We start from the raw sequence: 23,144 nt of genomic DNA on the forward strand, positions 1-23,144 counted from the left end.
GATAGCATCACTGACTCAATGGAGAAGAATTTGAGCAAACTCCGGGAGATAGCGGAGGACAGAGGAACCTAGCCTGCTGCAGTCCATGAGGTTGCAGAGTTAGACATGATTTAGCAACTGAACATCAACAACAATAAGAACAACCATGCCTCAGTTTCCTCCTCTCCAAAGTGGGAAGATGATGGGGCTGGCGGAAATACCTGCCTCCTAGCATTGTAAAGGTTAAGGGGGATGATATAAGTTCAGATGCTTGTGAAGTTCTGTGAACATTTACTTTCTTGTTATTTAGTAAAATAGTACTAAAGAAGAAAGATCAATTCAGGCCAGTCTAGACCTGGTTAGATATACTTGCCTTTCTCAGCCCAGAAAAATCCAACTGTAAGAGTACCCACTGTACCTCTTGCTTCTATTACCAGACCTGAAGTGTGGGGTAACTGCTCCCTATTTGGCTCAACAAGGTACTTCTTTTTAACCATAATCAAAGTCATGAGACAGTCCTTTCTAGTTTTGGGTATGCATTTGGTGAACATGCCCCCCATTTCTGTGAAAGGTTTGACTTTACTTGGGAGCATGCTATTCATCCCTTCCCTCAGCAATCCTGTGCTCTGGGGCAGAGTAAGAACTGCAGAGGATGCAGGAGAACTGGAAGTTTAAGCCTCTGCTCTTTCAAGGGACTAGCATTCGAATGGGGTGGGGCATTTCCCAAGGGGCCTCCCCAGAATACATGTAAAGCATCCAGCCAGGTAGGTAGTAGGCATGCCACAAATAACCCCAAAGCCTTCTTCTACATGTTCTCCATAAAGCAGTTAATTTAATCCTCAGAATAACCTTCAGAGGTAAGTATGGTCATTATTTCCATTTTGCAGATGGTAAAACTAAGGTACAGAGGGGTTAAACCACTTGTTTAAGGTCATACAGGTAGTAAGTAGCAACACAGATATCTGGAGCTTGTTACTGCTACCCTTTACTACCTCTGTGGTCTCATCTCTCTTCCTTCTTCCCACCAAGGGGTATTTACATTTAAGAAGACTCTTTTTTCTTCTTTGGCCTCACCATGCAGCATGTGGGATCTTAGTTCCCTGACCAGGGATGGAACCCATGCCCCCTGCATTGGAAGCATGGAGTCAACCACTGGACCACCAGGGAGCTCTGTACACAAGACTCTTAAGCCTTAACAACTAAATAATAATGACAGAGAAGAGAGAATGATGATTGCAATAATAATACATGAGGCTGGAGAGGAGGGCTTTTGGGATAAAGTGTTAGTCACTCAGTCTTGCCCAACTCTTTGCGACCCCATGGACTATAGACCACCAGACTCCTCTGTCCATGGAATTCTCTAGCCAAGAATATAAGAGTAGGTAGCCATTCCCTTCTCCAGGGGATCCTCCTGACACAGGGATTGAACCCTGGTCTCCTGGAATTGGGATAAAAGAGAAGACTTAAGGTGGTAGGATATTGAAAGAGGGGGACTGAGCCAGGCTTTGGGGGTGGGTGAGACTGTGTAGTAGGAAAGGGGAGGTAATTTCTCTTAAGCAGAAGTAATGAGGCCAGGTATGTTTGGGGGGCAGCTAAGAATTTTGTTTGAACAGAGTGAAGAATCTGTGGCCTGTGTTGGAAGTTGAGGTCAGTCCTATGATTCATTCGGGGAGCATTCACTGAGTACCTGGATCAGTCAGGTCAGGTGTTATCACTGTTGTTCGGGAAGTAGCAATAAATGACCGACAAATAAGACCCTGCCATCCTAGAGCTGCCACTGCACCAAGAGATAGGTGTGAACAAACTAACAGGAAATATCAGGAAGCTAGATGCTGAGACAAAAATAAAGCAATGGGTATTGGAAGAGGCAGCTCATGTTGGGCACTGCTCATCACTGTTGTGTAGGCCAATGATGCAAGACCCTGATCGCTCTTGACCTGGGCCATTTCTCAGGGTCTTATTTGCAGTGAGCAGTCTTATCCTCCGTCAAACAAAGAGCAGGTTTGCTTACTGCTCACCACAAAAACAATGAGTTCCCTAAGTGCAACGCTCTTTGGCTGTGATGCAAATCCGCTGCATGTGTAGCTTCCATGTGGGTCCCTCCATGTCATCCCTGTAGGACTTGGGAGAGGTGGGAACCAATGGTCATATCCATTATGCTCTGCTGCAGGCTATGCTGTGAGTAATAAACCCTTTGTCTCTGACCCAGGGGTCTCATGTCTTCTGCTTGCACCGATGAAAGTGTGGCAGGCCAACTTACTAGCTTGCGAGTAGGGTAAAACTTCAGACAAAATGGTAGTGATAAAGAAGGAAGGATACAATAAGTTGGCTGGAGGTGATCTTATCTTAGTCTTAAGGGTAGAGAAATACCACCTGATCTGGAGGTTACATGCTGACCATTTGGCAGAAAAAAGGGCTGCTAACATCATTATTTAAGTGATTTAGGAAACTTCATCTGGTGCCTATATGGCAGGTGGAGAGAACTATGTTGTTTGACATAAGAAAGAAGTGATGGTAATGGCAATGCATTGCAGCTGCTGCTGCTAAGTCGCTTCAATTGTGTCCGACTCTGTGCGACCCCATGGACAGCAGCCCACCAGGCTCCTCTGTCCATGGCATTCTCTAGGCAAGAATACTGGAGTGGATTGCCATTTCCTACTCCAGGCAATGCATTACATTTTCTACAAGTTAATCTAACATGTTTTTAACAGGTAGTATAATATGTAAGTGTATGTGGGTTGATTTTAATCTTTATTCAAGGACAGTTAACATTCCAAGTGTTCTAAATAGAATACTCCAGGGTGGTTGGTTAGCACTTGAAATCAAAAGTCCAGTCCCTTGAGGTGTCTTCCATATTTTTGGCAGTCTTTATCTCAGATCAATATCAGAGACTTTGTTAGTTTACATAATGGATGCTAGAAATTATTAATATTTTCCATCAGTGAAACCAGTAGTAGTATATATGTGTGGATAGGCTATAAATATTATACAGCAACTCCTGCTTTTGCATGAACAGAGTTAAAGGATGCAGGGAGCCCAACAGTACATGGGTTCTCAAACTTGGCTGTACGGTGTGACCACTTGGCTGAAAGCTTTAAAAAATACCAATTCCTTAGTTCTTTCTGTAGTGATTAACTGAATTGGTATATTCCACATTTAGTTCTGTCACTTATGACCTTGAGCAAGTTACTAACCTTTTGAGGCTCAGTTTTCTTGTCTGGAACATGGGTAAAATAATAGGCCTATCTTATCTGGTGGTTGTGAGGATATAAAGAGTTAATTCATGTTGACTACTTAGAACAGTGTAGGAAGTAGCAAGTTCTCAATTCAATGTTAGGCATTATTCTATTATTCTTATTCAAACTATTTTTATTTTAATTTTTGGAAAAGTTCCTAGCTGCTAGTTGGCTGAAACCAGCAACTAGAATATTTGCCTTGAATGAACTTTTCCGACGAGATGCTGTAGAAACTCCTGAAAAGACAGAGGGAGCCAGCACTTGATATCACTTCCCGAGTCAGTTGTAGGCACTGCTTTAGTGCTAATTTGCTCATAAATGTTTGTGTGGGTGGCGGGACTCAGTCTAAATGAAACCTGTTGGGAAATTTGTGGTGCAGAGAACTTTAGCCCATACATACCTCTGGTTCAGGGCTTCTTATTCCTTTTTAGGGCCATGGACCCCTTCAGCTGTATGATGAAGCCTATGGATACCATTGCAGGAAAATAGTTCTAAATGCATTAAAAAAATACTAGTGTTACAGAAAAAATGAATTATGTAGAAGTACAACTATCAAAATATTAATACATTATAATAATATATGTACTTCCTTATTAACACCTTAAATAGCAAGGTCTAGCAATGGGTAGTGATAAACATGAAATATATTTCAGGATATCTGCTAACAATTGTACTGTGATATGAAAAATATCTACTTGTGATTTCTATTAGTGACAAAGTCACGAGTACTCATACTGCTGTGGTTTGTTGCCTTATTCACAATTAAAGACAATGCTAAATTTCAGTTAAAGGTTAATGAAAATAAAGATGTTATATGTGTGAGTATATATATATATATATATATATATATATATTCCACTTTGTGGACCTTTTTGAATTCCATGACCCTCAGGTTAAAAATCCTTACTGGGAGGCTGCTCAGAGCTGCCCAGCTGATAATTGGGTATGACTGAATGGACTTAGCTGGGTCAGACTGTGATGCTAGACAGTGGAAAGAAAAGGTGTCACAGTAGGATTTTTTCAGTTATTATTGAAGTGAAGTGAAGTGAAGTTCACTCAGTCGTGTCTGACTCTTTGTGATCCCACGGACTGTAGCCTGCCAGGCTATTCCGTCCATGGAATTCTCCAGGCCAGATTACTGGAGTGGGTTGCAATTTCCTTCTCCAGGGGCTCTTCCCAACCCAGGGATCGAACCCAGGTCTCCCGCATTGCAGGCAGATTCTTTACCACCTAAGCCTCAATTATTATTGCTATATAGCAAAAGACTCCAAAACTTAGTGACTAAACTAAGTGATACATTAATTTCCTCATAATTTTGTAGGTTAGATATTTTGTCAGGGCTCCACTGGGTGATTTTCTGCTAATCTCACTCAGGGTTTTTCACGTGTCTCCATTCACTTGGGAGCTTGGTTAGACTGGGAACTTCCAAGTTGGTCTCTCATCTTAGTATTAGTCTGCTCAGGCTGCCCTAACAAAATACCATAGACTGAGAATCTTAACAGAGATGTATTTCCTCACAGTTCTGAAGGCTGGGAAGTCTGAGGAGTTTCTGGCATGTTTGGTTTCTCATAAGGGTTCTGTTCTTGGCTTGTGGACCTTCTTGATGTACATTCATGTGGTCTCTCCTCTTTCTCTTGAAAGTGAATGTGTTAGTCACTCAGTCATGTCTGACTCTTTGCAACCGCATGGACTGTAGCCCGCGAGGCTCCTCCATCCATGGAATTTTCCAGGCAAGAATATTGGAATGGGTTGCCATTCCCTTCTCCAGGGGATCTTCCTGACCCAGGGATTGAACCCAGATCTCCCACATTGCAGGCAGACTCTTTACCATCTGAGCCACTACAAGGACATTCAGTTCAGTTCAGTTCAGTTCAGTTGCTCATTCGTATCCAACTCTTTGCGACCCCATGGACCACAGCACGCCAGGCCTCCCTGTCCATCACCAACTCCTGGAGTTTATTCAAACTCATGTCCATTGAGTCGGTGATGCCATCCAACCATCTCATCCTCTGTCATCCCCTTCTCCTCCTGCCTTCAGTCTTTCTCAGCATCAGGGTCCCTTCAAATGAGTCAGTTCTTCACATCAGGTGGCCAAAGTACTGGAGTTTCAGCTTCAACATCAGTCCTTCCAATGAATATTTAGGACCAATTTCCTTTAGGACGGACTGTTTGGATCTCCTCCAAGGGACTCTCAAGAGTCTTCTCTAACACCACACTTCAAAAGCATCAATTCTTCGGCACTCAGCTTTCTTTGTAGTCCAACTCTCACATCCATACATGACTACTGGAAAAACCATAGCCTTGACTAGATGGACCTTTGTTGGCAAAGTAATGTCTCTGCTTTTTAATATGCTATCTAGGTTGGTCATAGCTTTCCTTCCAAGCAGTAAGCGTCTTTTAATTTCATGGCTGCAGTCACCATCTGCAGTGATTTTGAAGCCGCCCAAAATAAAGTCAGCCACTCTTGTCAGATCACGGCCCCACCCTTATGATCTCTTTTAATCTTAATTACTTCTGGAAAGGCCCTATCTCCAAATACAGTCACCCTGGGGATTCAACATGAAATTTAGCGGAGTGCGATTCACCCCATGGCATCGTCCATGGCCTTTCTCCATGCCTAAGCTCTGTCATGCAGTCAGCTAGCCTGCACTTCCTTCCAGCATGGCATCTAGGCTTCAGAGAGAGAAAGTAACAGCTGCCAGTCCTCTTCAGGCCTGGCTCAGAAGTTCAGAAAGTAACATCCACAACCTTCCACTGATTAAAACAAGTCACAGGCCAGTCCAGATCCCAGGGGAGGGAAAACAGATCCCACCTTTTTTTAAACATATGGCAACCCACTCCAGTGTTCTTGCCTGGAGAATGCCAGGGATGGGGAAGCCTGGTGGGCTGCCATCTATGGGGTCGCACAGAGTCGGACACGACTGAAGCGACTTAGCAGCAGCAGCAGCATACAAGTTTTTAATTCTTTAAAAAAATAATTAATTAGGCTGCATCGGGGCTTAGTTGTAGGATGCAGCATCTTTCATTGTGGTGCCTGAACTCTCATTGTGACGTACAGATTGTTGCTCTGCAGATTGAGGGAGCTTCCTGACCGGGAATTTAACTCACATTCCCCGCCTTAGAAGGCAGATTCTTAACCACTGGACCACCAGGCAAGTCCCAGATCCCACCATTTGATGTGAGGAGTGGCATGCAAACACGGAAGGGGAGGAATTACTGGGGCCGAATCTGGGGTCTATTCATCACAGAGACCCAAAAGCATTGCTGACTGCTTGGACCCAGGGATGAGGGAAGGGATGAGTCAAAGCTGCCTCTGAGGTTTTCTAGTTCAGAACTTGCTTTTTTTGCTCACACATCAGACTTCTCCTAGAGTTCTAGATAGACTCCAACTAAACCACCAAAAGCTATTCCTGAGGCTTGAGAAGTGTTAATCTAAGTGAAAAAAGTGCCAATTTTATTAATACTCATTAACAGACTTAATCATGCAGTGTGTCCTATACTGTCAATAATATAAGGGGCTGTTGCTTTAGAAATGAGAATTAAATGCACACTTTCCCCTTCATTATCTTAGCATGTCTGACTCCTGCTGATATCTAAGCTGAGAGAACTTCCCCTTTGGGAGATTTCACCGAGTCCAACCCCCATCCCTAGTGGGAATCCGGTAGCCCTCTCTGGGCTCTCATAATCCCCACACTTGCCTATTGATTTGTTTTTAACATCTTTATTGTGATTTAATTCTCATACTGTGTGTCACTTGCCTGTTCTAGCAATACTGAATTGGAAATCATCTTTTATCTGCTGGTCCTATTAGATCACTGGCTCTCTTCTCTGCTTGGCTACACATTGGATGCCTTTGGGGAACTTTAAAAATACTGCCACCTGGGTCCCACCCTGTGAAATTCTGATTTATTGGCCCTGGATGCACTGGCACTTTCTAAAGCTCCCCCGGTGATCATAAGATACACCCAGAGTTGAGAACGCTGTCCCAGGCTGCCATCTCCTTGAAGGCAGGGGGACTGTCTTACTGGCATACAGTAAGTTGCTTAGCTTAATTCAAAATGAACAAGTGAATAAATGGCCTGCTTTTCTTCTTGTAGAACTGGATTCTCCTTGGGCTCTCAGCTGCTGGTGAAGATGTCGAGGGACCAGTTTTTGTTTGTCCTTGCAATTGTAGATGAGTTGGCAAAAATAAAAGTTTTTTTTTTTTCTTTTTTTTTTAGTGAGAAGCAGAGCTGGGAAATGTGGACTCTTGAGGGTAAGTGTTTTTGTTACCCTTGGAACAGAAGGAAGAGGTACTATTTTTGAAAGCTTAGATTAGTAGGCTAAGGGCTGCAGGGAGGATGGGAAGGCTTGGGGAGTTGTTGAGGGTCGGGGACATTCTGAGGATTCAGCAACATCAACAAGAGCTAGTACGTATGCAGCATGTGCTTGTTGATAGTCTCTGTGCCAAGGACTTTATAACAACTCATTTCTTCTTTACTGCAATCTGATCCCGTGAGGAAGACACAATGGCTACTATTTTCCTTTATCAATGAGGAATCAGAGGCACTGATGGTCAAGTGAGTGACATTAAAAGGCAGAACTGGGAGGGAAGTTAACGATTGGAGGGTATGTTTGGGAGAGTGGCAAGAGATGCCTCACCCCAGCTCCTTTGGCAGGGGTAGCACCTCGAAAGTGATGCGCCAGACATGACTTTCTGGGAGGCCCCTACCTTCTGGAGATGCCAGGGGTCTTAGACAATAGGTGCGTCAACATTATCCAGTGAGAACTGGACACCAAAGGGCCCTCCAGAGATGCTCTGGGACAAGAACTCCTGCCTCCCTCCACCTAACCCTCTAAAATATCTTTCCCAAGAAAAGGACTCTGGTAGATGGGGGCTTGACTTATAGTTTCAGTCCAGTCCAGTTCAGTTCAGTCTCTCAGTTGTGTCTGACTCTTTGAGACCCCACAGACTGCAGCACACCAGGCTTCCCTGTCCATCACCAACTCCCAGAGTTTACTCAGACTCATGGTCCATTGAGTCAGTGATGCCATCCCACCATCTCATCCTCTATCATCCACTTCTCCTCCTGCCTTCAATCTTTCCCAACATCAGAGTCTTTTTCAATGACTTGTATTTAATTGTACATATAATAAATAAAGCAAAGAATAAACCTCAACCTGCTACAATGTCTGAGAGCAGGCAGAGGGTCACAGCATCCTGGCAACCTTGCTTCTGGGCTTCTCTTGCTGCTGTGACCAAGTTCAAGGTCACTCTATCCTGAAGGCACTGGCGACCCACTCCAGTACTCTTGCTTGGAAAATCCCATGGATGGAGGAGACTGGTAGGCTGCAGTCCATGGGGTCACTAACAGTTGGACATGACTGAGCAACTTCACTTTCACTTTTCACTTTTATGCATTGGAGAAGGAAATGGCAACCCACTCCAGTGTTCTTGCCTGGAGAATCCCAGGGACGGGAGAGCCTGGTGGGCTGCCATCTTTGGGGTCGCACAGAGTTGGACATGACTGATACGACTTAGCAGCAGCAGCATCCCTAGGATACCTCCTGGGGCAGGTTCCTAGCCTCCACCCCTCTGGGCCCCCATTGCCCTGACTTTTCCAACAGTTCCAGAGGCCTGGCCCCAGCATGCCTCATGTCTCAGCCTGTCTGAATTGGGTTTACTTAGGGGGATTAGGAACCAGACCTGGCTTAACTCAGATCAGCCCCAACCTGTTATTGCTCCGTGCATCCTAAGCTTTAAACCAGCCTGAACAAATTCCTGTAAGCCGCTGCTAAAGGGACCCCCCCCACCCCCCGCCAAAAAAAAATTCCTGTCACACTTCTAGGCAGGTGCATGCCAAGAAGATTGTATTTGTTTATATTCGTGTTTGGTTTTGCCTAACAGGATTTAGAATGTTCTGAGAGAAAGCAGTGTTTGATGGGAGCCACAGGTGACTGGTAGAGGGAGGGGACCCATTAAAGGACAAAAGGAGATGGCCCTTTCCTCAACTTTGACAGAATCTGAGGGATCCCAGTGGAGCAGGCAACAAACTGCAAGATAAAGAATTCCTGTAGGAAAACAGCAAGTTCAACCCTACCCCAGGAAGTAACAGTAACAGAAGATTTCCTAATAACATGTCTCATCATCTGTGAAGCACTTAAAATGAGTGCCAGATGAGACACTATCTCATCACTCTCATTGCCCATTATACAGATGAGAAGACTAAGGACCAGTGAGGTTATAGGATGTGCCCGAGACCACACAGGAGTGACCGGGATGAGACTGAAGCCTGATCATGTCCAAAGTGCCTGCTTTTAGGAGCTCTGTAGAAAGGCAGCTGGGCAGAAGCCAGACCAGACTGTAGTCAGCGGTTCTTAGCCAGGATGCACATTAATATCCGCTGGGGAGCTTTTATAATAGCACTGGTGCCCAGGTCCCACCCTAGAGAGACTGAGTTAATTGAGTTGAGCTGCAGCCTGGGCATCGGTATGGTTTTAAAGCTCCCCAGGTGAACCTGATGTGAAGCCAGATCTGGGTACTCCAGCTGGAGGGGCTGGAGCTGGGCTTAAGTCCTGAGGTAACCTGGATGGAGGGAAGGTGCAGAGATAGAGCCAAGCCAGCAGTTTGGGAGAGCCTGAGGAAAGCGATGACTGGGGTTCCTGCTACTTCTTCTTCCTTTTGTGAGTAGTGAGTGACTTTGCATTTGCAATAGACCTTAAGAAATTTAAACACCATTTTTAAGAAAAAAGAGCTAGTCACCTAAAGTTTCCTTAGTATCCTGAGAAGTTTAGACCCAGAATCAAGTTGTCATCCAACACGAGGACCATCAACCAGCCCTCATTCTGTCCTGGAGCCAGGTTAACTCAGACCTTGGAGTTATCCAAACCTAATTTAAAAACTATTTATTTAAAAAATTGACATAACATAAAATTTACCATCTTAACCACTCTTAAGTGTCAGGTTGGTAGCATTGAGTATATTCACATTGCTGTACAAATATCACCACCATCCATCTCCAGAGCTGGTTTCATCTTATAAAACTGAAGAAAGAAAGATGGTGGTTACCAGGGACTGAGAGGAGCAGGGAGTGGGAAGTTCTTATGCCCATTAAACAAGAACTTCCCATTTCACCCTCCTCCCAGCCCCTGGTAACTACCATCTTTCTTTCTCTATGAATCTGACTGTAACCCAGACCTAATTTTATGAGAGATCACTTAGACTTATCTCAGCTCAGTTACAAATAATAGTAACTACCTCTGCATGAGCATGCAATTACACAGCAGCCATGTCAGTAGGCTGCATTCCCTCCTTTGTAAAGATGCTCAGACAGTGTGGCAGAGACCATTTTCTGTGCTCACACTGGAGGACCATCTTCTCTAGCTCCTGTGGCAGTTAGGTGGGGGCCATCCCATTGGGCCTGGACAATGACAAATGGGCAGAAGTGATGATACCACTTTCAGGTCTGGCCTTAAAACCCTCTGCCTGTCTACCACTCTCTCTTCCCCTCCGCAGCAACCTCAGAGGCTATGTGTCAAAAGATGGGAGGAGCTCGAATCCCTTGAATCCCTGCTTGGAACAGAACCATCCACCACTGGTGTCCAAGCTGACACATGAATAAGAAATCAGACCGAGCTATTGGGCACATTTGTTGCTACAGCAGAGCCTGTCCTTTCCTGACTGTCACAGAGGGGTTCAGTAATTTACCAAGATTTTGTAGCTAGTCATCTCTGAAGTTAAATTCAACCCTAGCTCGTTCTGGTCTTCTCTATTATACTCTATTAACATCACATTATCCTGTAATGCTCCCAAATTATTGATTTGAGGTTAAACACATTATCCTACATTTTAATATTTTTCTACAACATGCCATGCCCCTCCCACCCCAAAAAGAAAAATACAAATTTCACTGACTCAGCTCCATTTCTCCTGTTAATAAAAATCCAAGAAGTCTCTGCTACTCCAGTCAGGCAAGTGTTTAAACCTACTCTTCTTTAAGAGATACTTCTCCAGCAATTTATTTTCTGTCACTGCCTCTGTTTCTGCCTATGAAGGATGATATTTTGTTCACCTTTGGTGCCTTTACCCCATTGGATTCTGCAGTAAATGTCTCCAAATAATGCTTGTGCTATCCATTAGGTAGGGCTGTCTTGACAGGTTGTCACCCAGCAAGGCTGCATTTCCCAGCCTTTGGTCTAAATGTAATGCCATCTCTCCTTAGCATTTCACCCACCACTCTCTCCTATTGCGTGAGTGTGTGTGCATTTAAAGATAATGTTTCCACAGTGTTTCTTCCCTGTTCTGTATCATTACTGCACACCACACCACACCAGCACAGGCCAGTACTTGATAACCCTTTTAAAGCTTTGAAGAAGAAGGTGAGGAAAATTGGCGGAGAGATAGCACATAAATCTGGGAACTTGGAAACAGAAAAGCAAAGTTAGATACATAGCAGCAATAGTACTAAGAAGAAAGATGCCAGAAATCTTTCCTCATTATGAACTTAACAGGACAGTGAGGCACGTACTGTTACACAACCAATGAAATAGAGTAAGGTGGCCAGATAGGTAAGTAAGTGTTAGTTGCTCAGTCATGTTCAACCCTTTGCGACCCCATGGACTGTAGCCCATCAGCATCCTCTGTCCATGGGATTCTCCAGGCAAGAATGCTGGAGTGGGTTGCCATTTCCTTCTCCAGGGGATCTTCCTGACTCAAGGATCAAACCTAGGACTCCTGCATTGCAGGCAGATTCTTTATCATCTAAGCCATCAGGGAAGCTTATCAGTGGGCCTCTCTAAAAGATAAGGACTTCAAAATATAAGAATAACTTACATCTAAAATAAAATTGAACAATATCATTAGAATCAGAAGCCCAGGTGGCCACATACAGCAAGTAAAATATATGCACTCATCAAGGGCCTCAGTGACATTTGATGTGATGTATCCACTCCACAACTTACTTGCTGTGTGATTTTGGGCAATGTTACTGTCTCTGAGCCTCACATTCCTCATCTGTAAATGGAGCTAATGACGTCTACCTGTCAGGGTTATTGGAGGTGTCAGTAAATTGTGTGTAAAGTGTCTGGGACACAGTATGTGCGTTTTCTTCATTTTATATCACTGTTCCTGTGGTTAAGTATCATTCTTCAGCCAGGTCTATCCTCCTGAAAGGATGGAGTGGCCCAAGGCACCGGGAGCCTCCTGAGATGAGGTAGGAGGTCTGGAAGGGCCAGAGGATGCCCCAGAGGCAGCAGCAGAGGACCCAGAAGAAAGTTCCTTTTCCCTGCAATCTGCTTTGTAGGGGAGGGGCTAGGGTGTAGTAGGAGGTCCTCAGTGAGAATTACCCTCTATTTTCTCCCCACCATCCATTATTCTCTGATTTGCTGATGTCTGAAGTGTTTTCCTAAAGAACTCAACCTCTAAATCAAGTCTTCAAATACTTATTGAGCACCTATCACATACATTCTTGGGTGGCCCTACACGGCATGGCTCCTGTGAAACTATTTTCATTGAGTTAGACAAGGATGTGACCCATGTGATCAGTTTGGTTAGTTTGCTGTGATGAAACGCAACCTGGAATTAAGATTGCCGGGAGAAATATCAATAACCTCAGATATGCAGATAACACCACCCTTATGGCAGAAAGCGAAGAGGAACCAAAGAGCCTCATGATGAAGGTGAAAGAAGAGACTGAAAAAGCTGGCTTAAAACTCAACATTCAAAAAACAAAGATCATGGCATCTGGTCCCATCACCTCATGGCAAATAGATGGGGAAACAATGGAAACAGTGGCAGACTTTATTTTCTTGGGCTCCAAAATCACTGCAGATGGTGACTGCAGCCATGAAATTAAAAGACACTTGCTCCTTGGAACAGAGAAGGCAATGCCACCCCACTCCAGTACTCTTGCCTGGAAAATCTCATGGATGGAGGAGCCCGGTAGGCTACGGTCCATGGGGTCGCTAAGAGTCGGACACGACTGAGCGACTTCACGTTCACTTTTCCCTTTCATGCACTGGAGAAGGAAATGGCAACCCACTCCAGTATTCTTCCCTGGAGAATCCTAGGGACGGCAGAGCCTGGTGGGCTGCCGTCTATGGGGTCGCACAGAGTTGGACACGACTGAAGTGACGTAGCAGCAGCAGCTCCTTGGAAGAAAAGCTATGACCAACCTAGACAGGGTATTAAAAAGCAGAGATACTACTTTGCTGGCAAATGTCCATATAGTCAAAGCTATGATTTTTCAAGTTGTCATGTATGGATGTGAGAGTTGGACCATAAGAAGGCTGAGCATCAAAGAATTGATACTTTTGAACTGTGGTGTTGGAGAAGACTCTTGAGAGTCCCTTGGACTGCAAGGAGATCAAATCAGTCCATCCTAAAGGAAATCAATCCTGAATATTCATTGGAAGGACCAATGCTGAAGCTGAAGCTCCAAGACTTTGGCCACTTGATATGAAGAGGTAACTCATTAGAAAAGACCCTGATGCTGGGAAAGATTGAAGGCAGGAGGAGAAGGGGATGACAGAGAATGAGATGGTTGGATGGCATCACCGACTCAATGGACATGAGTTTGAGCAGACTTCAGGAGATGGTGGAGACATGGAGGCCTGATGCACTGCAGTCCATGGGGTCACAGAGAGTTGGACATAATTGAGTGACTGAACAATAAAATTGTACACGTTAAAGTGGTTGGGGAAGGCATATATAGGATTTAAATGGGATCAGTCTTTGGCTGGAAGGTAAAGCTCTGACGGCAGATTTTAGAACTGGGAAAGCCATTTATGGATGCAGGAGGCATTTTCCAGGGGCTCTTGTGTTTATACTATAGAATTCCTTTATTTACTAGGCATTTTTTTTTTTTTTGGAACGTCTATTATGTCCTGTACTAGGGACAGGAGAAGTAGAACGAAAAGACTCAATTCCAGTCTTGCAATTTCTCCTGGTCCGCTAAGCAGAGTGCAATTGCTGTGATAAGGACAAAAACAGAGCGCCATGGGAACACAGAGAAGGGTCACCAACTCAGACCTGAAGGGGTCAGGGAAGGCTTCTTGGAGGACATGACATTTGACTTGATCTTGAAGGAGGAATGGGTGTTATCAAGGGGGAAGAGACAAAAGAGAAAGATATCTCAGGCAGAAAAAAGCAGCGCATGCTCTCTAAGACCCACCCAGTATACTAAAACAACACTGAAAGAGTAGCAGCCAACATTTCCTGAATGCTGACTGTAAGGTGAAGTACCTCACAAGTATTATCTCATTTAACCCTTACAATAGTCCTTGGAGACAGGTGTTACTCATTTTTCCCATTTTCCAAATGAGGAAACTAAGTCATAGGGAGGTTGGGTAATTTGTCCAACTGCACACAGCAAGTTAGCATCTGTGCTTAGAACTGAACCTGTTCTTTCTCCAATTCTCAATTTCCAAAACAAAGCTCTTCAAGTCCCTCCCATACTTCCTCTGAATCCTAATTTGGAGCATTAAAGTCAAGAGCTTCACTATGCATTCCTAGTCATCTTCTTATATACTCGGGCTCTTCTTTCTCTTCTCTTTAATGTGGAAGACTGGCCCAGTCTGAGACACAACAGGTCGGATGTTGTCAGAGTCCTTGTCTTTCCTTTCTGCTCTCTCACTGCCCAGTATTCCAGCCATCTATCTCCACAAAGCACCAAATCTGAGCAAAATTCTGGGAAAAACAAATTGATGGTGGATGTCACCCCTGGGTCTTTAACGAAATTGCACCCATGCTTGACTTGTCGTGGCCACCCCCGCTTCCCACCCCTGGCTCCCCAAGCACTTAGCCATCTCTATTGATTGATAGGCTGCAGGAGATGGGAACCCATTAAAAGGAGTAGCTGAAGTTCGTTAATTTGCCTTCCATTGTGGGTTGATTTTTCACTTGTTGACTTCCATATCTCATTTCCCTAGTTATTCTATTTAGAAATAAATATTGTCAAGCTGAAAAAGAGCTATAAAAGTGTATCAGTTCTGTTGCTCTAGAATACACTGTCTTTCTTGGTCTGTTCTATATTAGAGGCTGTGCTTCTCAGGCTCCAGTACAGTTGATCCTGGTGGGCTTGAGTCAGTGCGAGCACTGGTAGGAGCCATGGGAGTGGAAAGAAGACAGATTCAGGCTACTTCTTACCCTTCTAGGCCCCTAGTGCTCCCTGAAGTGGCTGCATTTTCTCCATGACATTGTCCTCCAGGTGTCTACCATGGTCTTGTGAGAGGACCTTGGCCCTGGGCTTTGGTAATACCTCCTCCTCCATTTGTTTCCTCAGCCTAGCTGTTGACTCACTGAAAGGATGATTCGACCCAGTTTCAACATGTATGTGTGAAGGCTTCCCCACACTAACAAGCAATTCTTGCATACCAGCAAGTGTCCAAGAACTTACCTTTTCCTTTACCCAGAGGTAGATTCATATTCCACAGCTACAGGGCTAGGTCCCACAAGGCCACCCTCCACTTCAGATGCCAGCTGCAACCCCAAGTTGTCACCTGTGCTTCTCAGTGACAGGCTGCAAAATGAAGGTTCTGGTGACTCCCACTTTGGTTTGGGTTAATTTGCTAGAATGGTTCACTGAACCCAGGAAAACCTGTTTACTCACTAGATTACTAATTTATTATAAAAGGACATTAAAAGATATGAATTGATAGCCAGATGAAGAGACACAGGGTCCTGAACAAAGGAGCTCCTATCCTGGTGGAGCTTGGGGCCCCACATGGCAGCACATGGAAGCCTTCTGGTTCTCCACATGAAATCTCTCCAAAAGGTGGCAAAAAAGCTATTCTTTTGGGGTTTTATGGAGGTTTCATTACATAGTCATGATGGACTAAATCACTGGTCAATGGCTACTGATTCTACCTCAAACCCCTCACCCTTCCCCAGAAGTCAGGGTGTGGGACTAAAGGTTTCAATCACATGCTTGGTTCTCCTGGCAACCAGTCTCCACCCTGGGGTGGGATCCAGAAGTCAATTTCATTAGCATAAACCCAATTGTGCTGGCAGAAAATTCCAAGGGCTTTGGGAGCCAGGAACTGTGGATGAAGGCCAAATCTATCTGAGAAGCACATCTTGGTCATCTGAACGACCACATATGTATTTCTTATAAATCACAATATTGTGTTCAACTGTCGTCTGTTTGGCTTTTCAGCTCTTTCATCAACTGGGCAGACAGTCCCTTGTATTAAATTCCTTCTGTTTTAAACACTTAGATTAGTTTCTGTTTACCTGGCTGGAGCCTGAATGGTACAGAAAGGAAGCCAATTTGCTGAAAAAAGACATCTCAATCTATAAACTATTAGCAATCTAATCCAATATGATTTGGTTCAATTCAATTCAATTTAACTCAATTCAAATCAACAAATATTCATTGAGCACCTAGTTTGAGAAAGGCATGGCACTTACTAGGTAATTGGGATATAAAATAATGAAGAATAATAAAAAATACCTGATCTCAAGGAGTTGACAGTCTAGAGGCATAGTCAAGAGAACTAAGAGTTTGGGTATTCTGCACAGTGAATTGTACTGATAATACAGAGCATTCTTGGGCAAACCCTGGGGAGGGGCACTTCATTAGATTAGGGAGTTAAGAGGCACTTCCCAAGGAAGCCCAGAAGTTCTCGTGAATAAGATTTTTTTTTTTTTTGGATAAACATAATAAAAAAGGAAAGAAAACATGGCTAAATAAATAATATTGGGACTACCATTTAACTATTGGGCGGGAAACAGATTTTACATTATATTGGGTTGACCAAGAAGTTTGTTTCAGTTGAACAAACTGAACTTTTTGGCCACCCAATACTTTTTACCAAAATTACTGATTGAAGAGTTAACCTCTCTCCTCAACCTCCAATAAACCGTAAAGTCTAGAAGCTATTATATGTTAAAGCTTATTGGATTTCGGGGTGGAGATGGACTTTCTAAGGCATGGAATATATGATGAAGAGAAAAAAAGTTTTGTACAAATTAAACTCCCTATGCAATATCAAAATTAAACTGAAACAACCAAGGATTAAAACTTCTCTAAAAGAATTATGACAGATAGAGGATTTGTATTCATAATATATAAGGAGATTTTACAAACAAATATGAAGAATATGAGTTAATGATATAGATGTGCAGCTCATACAAAATACAGATATATGGGAAATTTTTAACCCATGAGTAATTAAAGATAGCAAATTAAAACAAAAAAGATTTTTTTCTGCCAACCGCATTGGAAAAGTGTGCTTTATTTTCTAAGTACAACTCTATGCCACTGATTATGGTATAAGTGGGATGTCTCATCGTTACTGGTAGGGCTGTGAATTATTCCTTTTTTGGAAATAAAAAGGGCCAAAAATGTGACATGTATCCAGGGCCTTAAAAATGTTTATGAAATATGTTCATATTTCACATGTTTTGTTCACATCCATAATACCACTTTTAGGATTCTATTCAAAGTAAATAAACAGAGGTACAACCATCTTAGTATTACTTACAGAGAAAAATTGAAAAGAATGTTTTAGGCAGCTTTGCTGTGTAGTAGACAATTATAGTACCTCATGAAAGTGAAAGTTTCTCAGTGTGTATGATTCTTTGTGACTCCTTGGACTACACGGTCTGGTTTCTTGCTTTTCTTTGCCCTTAGCTTTGTTATGAAGGTCACCTATCACATTGTTCCATATTTGTTGCATGATATGAAATGCTATAGTTTCCTGGTAACTCAGCTGGTAAAGAATCCCCCTGCAATGCAGGAGACCCCAGTTCGATTCCTGGGTTGGGAAGATCCCCTGGAGAAGGGATAGGCTACCCACGCCAGTATTCTTGGGCTTTGCTGGTGACTCAGCTGGTAAAGAATCTGCCTGCAGTGTGGGAGACCTGGGTTTGATCCCTGGGTTGGGAAGATCCTCTGGAGGAAGGAACAGCTACCCACTCCAGTATTCTGGCCTGGAGAATTCCATGGACTGTATAGTCCACGGAATATCTACAACAGTGTGCGTGAGTGCTAAGTTGCTTCAGTCATGTTTGACTCTGTGAGGCCCCATGGACTGTAGCCCATCAGTCTCCTCTGTCCGTGGGATTCTCCAGGCCAAAATACTGGAGTGGGTTGCCATGCCCTCCTCCAGGACATCTTCCAGACCCAGGTATCAAACCCGCATTTCCTGCATTGCAGGCAGGTTCTTTACTGCTGAGCCACCTGGGAAGCCCATCTAAAAGAGCACCACCTCCAAATGGATGAATAATTTGGGACACTGGACATAGGTTGTGCTCACATCCACTCTACCCTACTTGTCAAGAACATATTTTGCCTTCCTTTAATGTGTGACCATTTGCAAAGCTGATCTGAATGCCCACTAAAACAGTTCCATATGTTACTGTGACATTCTTTATATAATAAAAAAAAAGGAGAGGGCTGGGAGTGGGCTTGTAGGGCTGCAAGCTGTGTCCGGTAATAAGGCCCTCAGTTTAGAAGGTTAATTCTTCCATCAGCTGAAGAGGCTGTCTTCTCAGCCATGTCAGAGAGAGAATTTATTCCCCAGGCATGCTGTCATTGGGAATGCAGGTAAATAACTGCACTGTCAGTGTGCTGTGAAGGGGACATGCTTCTGTTCAAAGCTGGCTGGCAGAGGAGCGCAAAGGAGAGCTCGGTCACAGGGCAGAGGAAAGACCACCCAGTTGATTTGTTTGGACATTTCCCATTAGGGGATGCTGTAACAGTCCCCTGGGGAGTCCAGATATTCATCCCTGGTTAAGCCTGGAAGAAAGAGCTGATTGCCCACTTTGGAGACAGTTCCCAAACACACTATCATTCTTTTCTGTTGTTTAGTCTCTAAGTTGGGTCTGACTCTTTTGTGACCCCGTGGACTGTAGCCTGCCAGGCGCCTCTGTGCATGGGATTTCCCAGTCAAGAATACTGGAGTGGGTTGCCATTTCCTTCTCCAATCATTCTTATTGAGGGCTTTAAACAAGCTGTAGCCTGGTGCCAAAGGGGTTTAAAATGCCAAGAGAATGAGCATTGAGTAAAAACTGGCAATTAACTTCTAAGATCCCTATTTTTGACTGGTTTCTAAGAATTAGGTGCTAAGCCCAGAAGAAGTTTTAATCTTTCATTCTAGGCTCACAGTCTGTGGTGACAATGAACATTCTTGGCCCAAGCCCCACAATGCAAAGCTTGGGAAATGTAATTTCTTGTATTCCTCTCTCCTATCCTAAATTCCATCTTTGGGGATCTCTTCCTGCAGCTTCACCTTGGAGGCTTCCCACACATTTTAGGGTAAATACTAAACTATTGCAATGAAACCAAAAAATACATAACCTGAAACAAGATTTAAATTCATTTCTGTCTCATATAACACTTTAGTTGTAGGAAGATGGTGCAGATTGGGAGAGCAACTCAACTCTGCTCTGTCGAGACCAGGTTCTTGGGACCCAAGCTGCTTTCTCTCCCAAAGTCAACCATCCTTTAGATCAGGAATCAGCAAACATTTTCTGTAAAGGGCTGGGCAATAATTATTTCCAACTTTGTGGTCCAAATGGCCCTTGTGACTACTCACCTCTGCCACTGAAACATTAAAGCAGCTAGAGACTATACATAAACAAACAGACATGGTTGTGTACCAATAAAACTTTATTTACAAAAAAAGCTAGTGGGCAGGATTAATCCAGTGGGCTATCATTTTGCTCACCCCTGCTCTAGAGCAGTACTGTTCCATGGAGATGTTATGGGAACCACATATGTAATTTTAATTTTCTAGTAGCCAGATTAAAAATGCAGTGAAACAGGTGAAATTGATCTAATATTACACTGTATTCAATATAAAGTTAAAATTTTATCATTGCAGCATGTAATCAAAATAAATAAGCATTAAGGAGATATTTTAGTCTTATTTTTCTCATACTGAATCTTTGAAATCTAGTGCAGATTACCTTATAACGAATCTCAATTTCAAGTGCTTGGTAGCACAGGTAGCCTGGGCTGTTGTATTAGTGCAGCCCTGGAGGGTGGCTCTTGCCTTCTTGATTTAAGTGGTACTGATTCTAGTTATCAGTGTGACCTGCTGTTGTTGGTCCTGATGCTCAGAGCAGCGAGAAAGCAGACTGTCATGGAGAGATGTTGAGTCTTGGGACCAGAAAGACCTTGACATGAAGCCCTTCCTCAGGGCTGATGTTCTGTTATAGTTCTGTGTATTCCAGATGCTTCTTATTCCCTTCAAATTTTAATGTTTTTGAAAGCTCAATTGATCTTACGACAGAGCTATCCATTTAATGAAGTATATTTTTTGTTGGTCCCTATAAAGCAGTTATGAAATTAGTGGTGAGTCCCATGTCAATGGCATTTTGGAATTGAGGTAATTCTATTTGTGGCCTTGGGTAAAGTCTTTGCTCTTCTGAGTCCTAATTTCCTTATATATAAAAGGACAGGGTTGTCATAAATATTGGAGATGTATATCATGGACTCAGCACAGTGGCTGCTAGCTTTAGCTCATCAACAGTTCGTCTATTAGGAGTTTTATAAAATATGTGTCAGATCAGTGTTTTGCTAGAATAACCCATATCCTTGCATGATCAGTCACATATATGGCTACCCACAAATTTAAACAGGAAATGAGAGTGAATATTTTAGGGGCTCTTTCTTCTTTCCATTTTAATCAATGCTGCACAAAATCTCTTTCTAGTATCCTATTAGTATTCTACTTCCAGTAAGACTTTGCCAGCTCCAGCCACTGGGAGAGAGGCGCTGTTGAACCAGTCACTAGGGTGCGCTCTTAAAGCTCAGCTTTTTGCTCTCCTCCACTTTCTAAAGATTTCACATTCTCCATAGGACCTTGCTTCTCCCTTACATTAAAAATTACATGAAATTAGACTCATCTACCAAGAAAATGTTTTATTTTAACTCAGAGCAATTACTCATTCTATTTCTACATCTAATGCTCTTTCTAGTTTATTCTTGGTCAGCATTAGTCAGTGTAGCTTATATTTTGGTAAAGGATTCTATTTGCTCCAAGCCAGTAACTGGAGTGTAATCTCAGCAAAATCATCTAAAATCTTCATTTACGTCACTGTTTGTCATTCATCAACTTGAGCCAGGACACAAGCAACAATATAAATGAAGCCTTCAGATGAGTCTGTGAAAAATTATGCCTTTACGAAGGACCTCCCTTTACCTTTAAAAATAGTCAGAGGACCGATAATAGCTCTCTGGACCATATTTAACTTGGCAGATGAATATGTACTAAGAATAAATGAGAAAACATATATTTGGATTGAAAACAGCAAAAAGCAACTGCTGAGTGAGGGCAGAGAAGAGTGTGAAGTAGACTGAACAGACTTTTCAAGTGCAGAGACTCGAATGCCTCTTCTGCTAATTGGAGGAGTCAGCCATCATGCAAGACAGAGTTTAGAATGGAACTTTTCCACTGACCAACTTTTGTGGGTGTCGACGAATCATTTTTCCTCTCTATTTATGCTGCTCTGATAAGGTTTTCCCTATGTGCTCTGAAACACATTGCTTATCTTTCAAGAGTTGATTTAATTTTTAGAAAAAGCCAAGAACCCTGAGAGCTAAGTTGGGTGAATGAAGTTGATCAAGCCAGGTAATGAATGTGTGTGTGTATAGGAGATTTTCCTGATTGGCTATAAAGTAATGAAACTAGTTGTAGTGGGTCAAATGATGTCCCTTCCCACAAAGTATGTCTATGTTCTTATCTGAGGAAACTTTGAATGTGACTGTGTTTGGAAAAAAGGTCTTTGTGGAGGTAATTAAGATTCTTAAGATGAGAGTATCCTTGAATAACTGGGTAGGCTTTGAATCCAATGATAAGTGTCTTATAAAATCGAGGATGAGGAAGAGAAGGGACAGCAAAGAGAAGGAGACATGTGAAGACAGAGTCAGAGACTGGAGTGATGCAGCCAAGTGCTAGGGTGGCCTGAGCAGAAGCTGGAACAGACAAAAGATGCTCTTCTAGCTCCTTCAGATGAAGCACTGGCCAGTGGCCACCTTGATTTCAGATTTCTGGTCCACAGAGCTAAGAGAATGAATATATTTTCTTTGAAGCCATCATGTTTGTGGTAATTTTTGGCAGCAGCTCCAGAAAATTAATACTCTGGTTTTATTTTGGGGGCTTGAAAACTTGGTTTTAAGACAATTCTCCAAGAGAAAGGAATTTCAGAACTAATTTGAGTAGTGACAGCATCATTGAAATGAGTGTCTCTTTCCCCCAAAGTCTATAATTTCTCTCCATCTCTGTCTATCAGGGCCCAACTAGGGAAAGAGAAATTACTTTGGGTATTTACAGAGGGAATCAAATGCAGAAATTTTTTATACCACCAAGACATAAGAGGCCAAGGAGTCAAAAGGAGACAGAGTGGTAATCCTGAAATCAGCAGCAGTGGGAAGCTACGATTGGGAGGAGGTCAGAATCACCTAGAAGAAGCTGGAACCATAGTGGGTTTATGTGGGTAGAGCTGGGGCTGCAGGAGACACCATCTGAGATACATAGGAAGGGAAGAAATATCCCAGCTTGTCCCTTATCCACACTCCCGTCCCATTCAGTCCCTCTCATTGGTTGAGCTCGGTCAGCAGTTCCCTGACATAGCAGCTGAGAAACTGTCTCTGTTGCCTAGAGACAGCAAGGCATGGTAAGGACTTGGATTGAGGACAAAGCAGCCCAGGACCCTGTCTTGGTGATAGGCATCAAGAAAAATGCTCCAGAGGGTGGAATTACATTCTGCTTCTTTCCTAGAAGATTCAGAATCATCCATTTCTTTTTTTTATTTTCCTCTCTGTGGCAGATAGGATAATGGTTCCCCAAAGATGTCCAAATTCCAATAGCTGGAACCTGTCAATGTGTTGCCTTATTTGACAAAAGGGATTTTCTCGATATGATTAAACTAAGGATTTGGAGATGGGGAGATTACGCTGGATTATCCAGATGGGCCCAATGTCATCACAAGGGGCCTTATAA

The 23,144-nt window shown here is 43.2% G+C and overlaps 1 protein-coding gene across 1 annotated transcript in view; it reads left to right on the plus strand.

Annotated features, from left to right (window-relative positions):
* LGI2 (leucine rich repeat LGI family member 2) overlaps nucleotides 1-23,144 on the plus strand; it is an 81,343-nt gene that overhangs the window by 6,088 nt on the left and 52,111 nt on the right. The window contains exon 2 of the mRNA XM_081543228.1: nucleotides 7,436-7,470. The gene's annotated coding sequence lies outside the window, so the exon portion shown is untranslated. The remainder of the gene's footprint in view (nucleotides 1-7,435; nucleotides 7,471-23,144) is intronic.

This window comes from Giraffa tippelskirchi, chromosome 1 (assembly GCF_054371585.1).
Source record: "Giraffa tippelskirchi isolate mGirTip1 chromosome 1, T2T-mGirTip1v1.2.pri, whole genome shotgun sequence".
NCBI classification, from domain to species: Eukaryota; Metazoa; Chordata; class Mammalia; order Artiodactyla; family Giraffidae; genus Giraffa; species Giraffa tippelskirchi.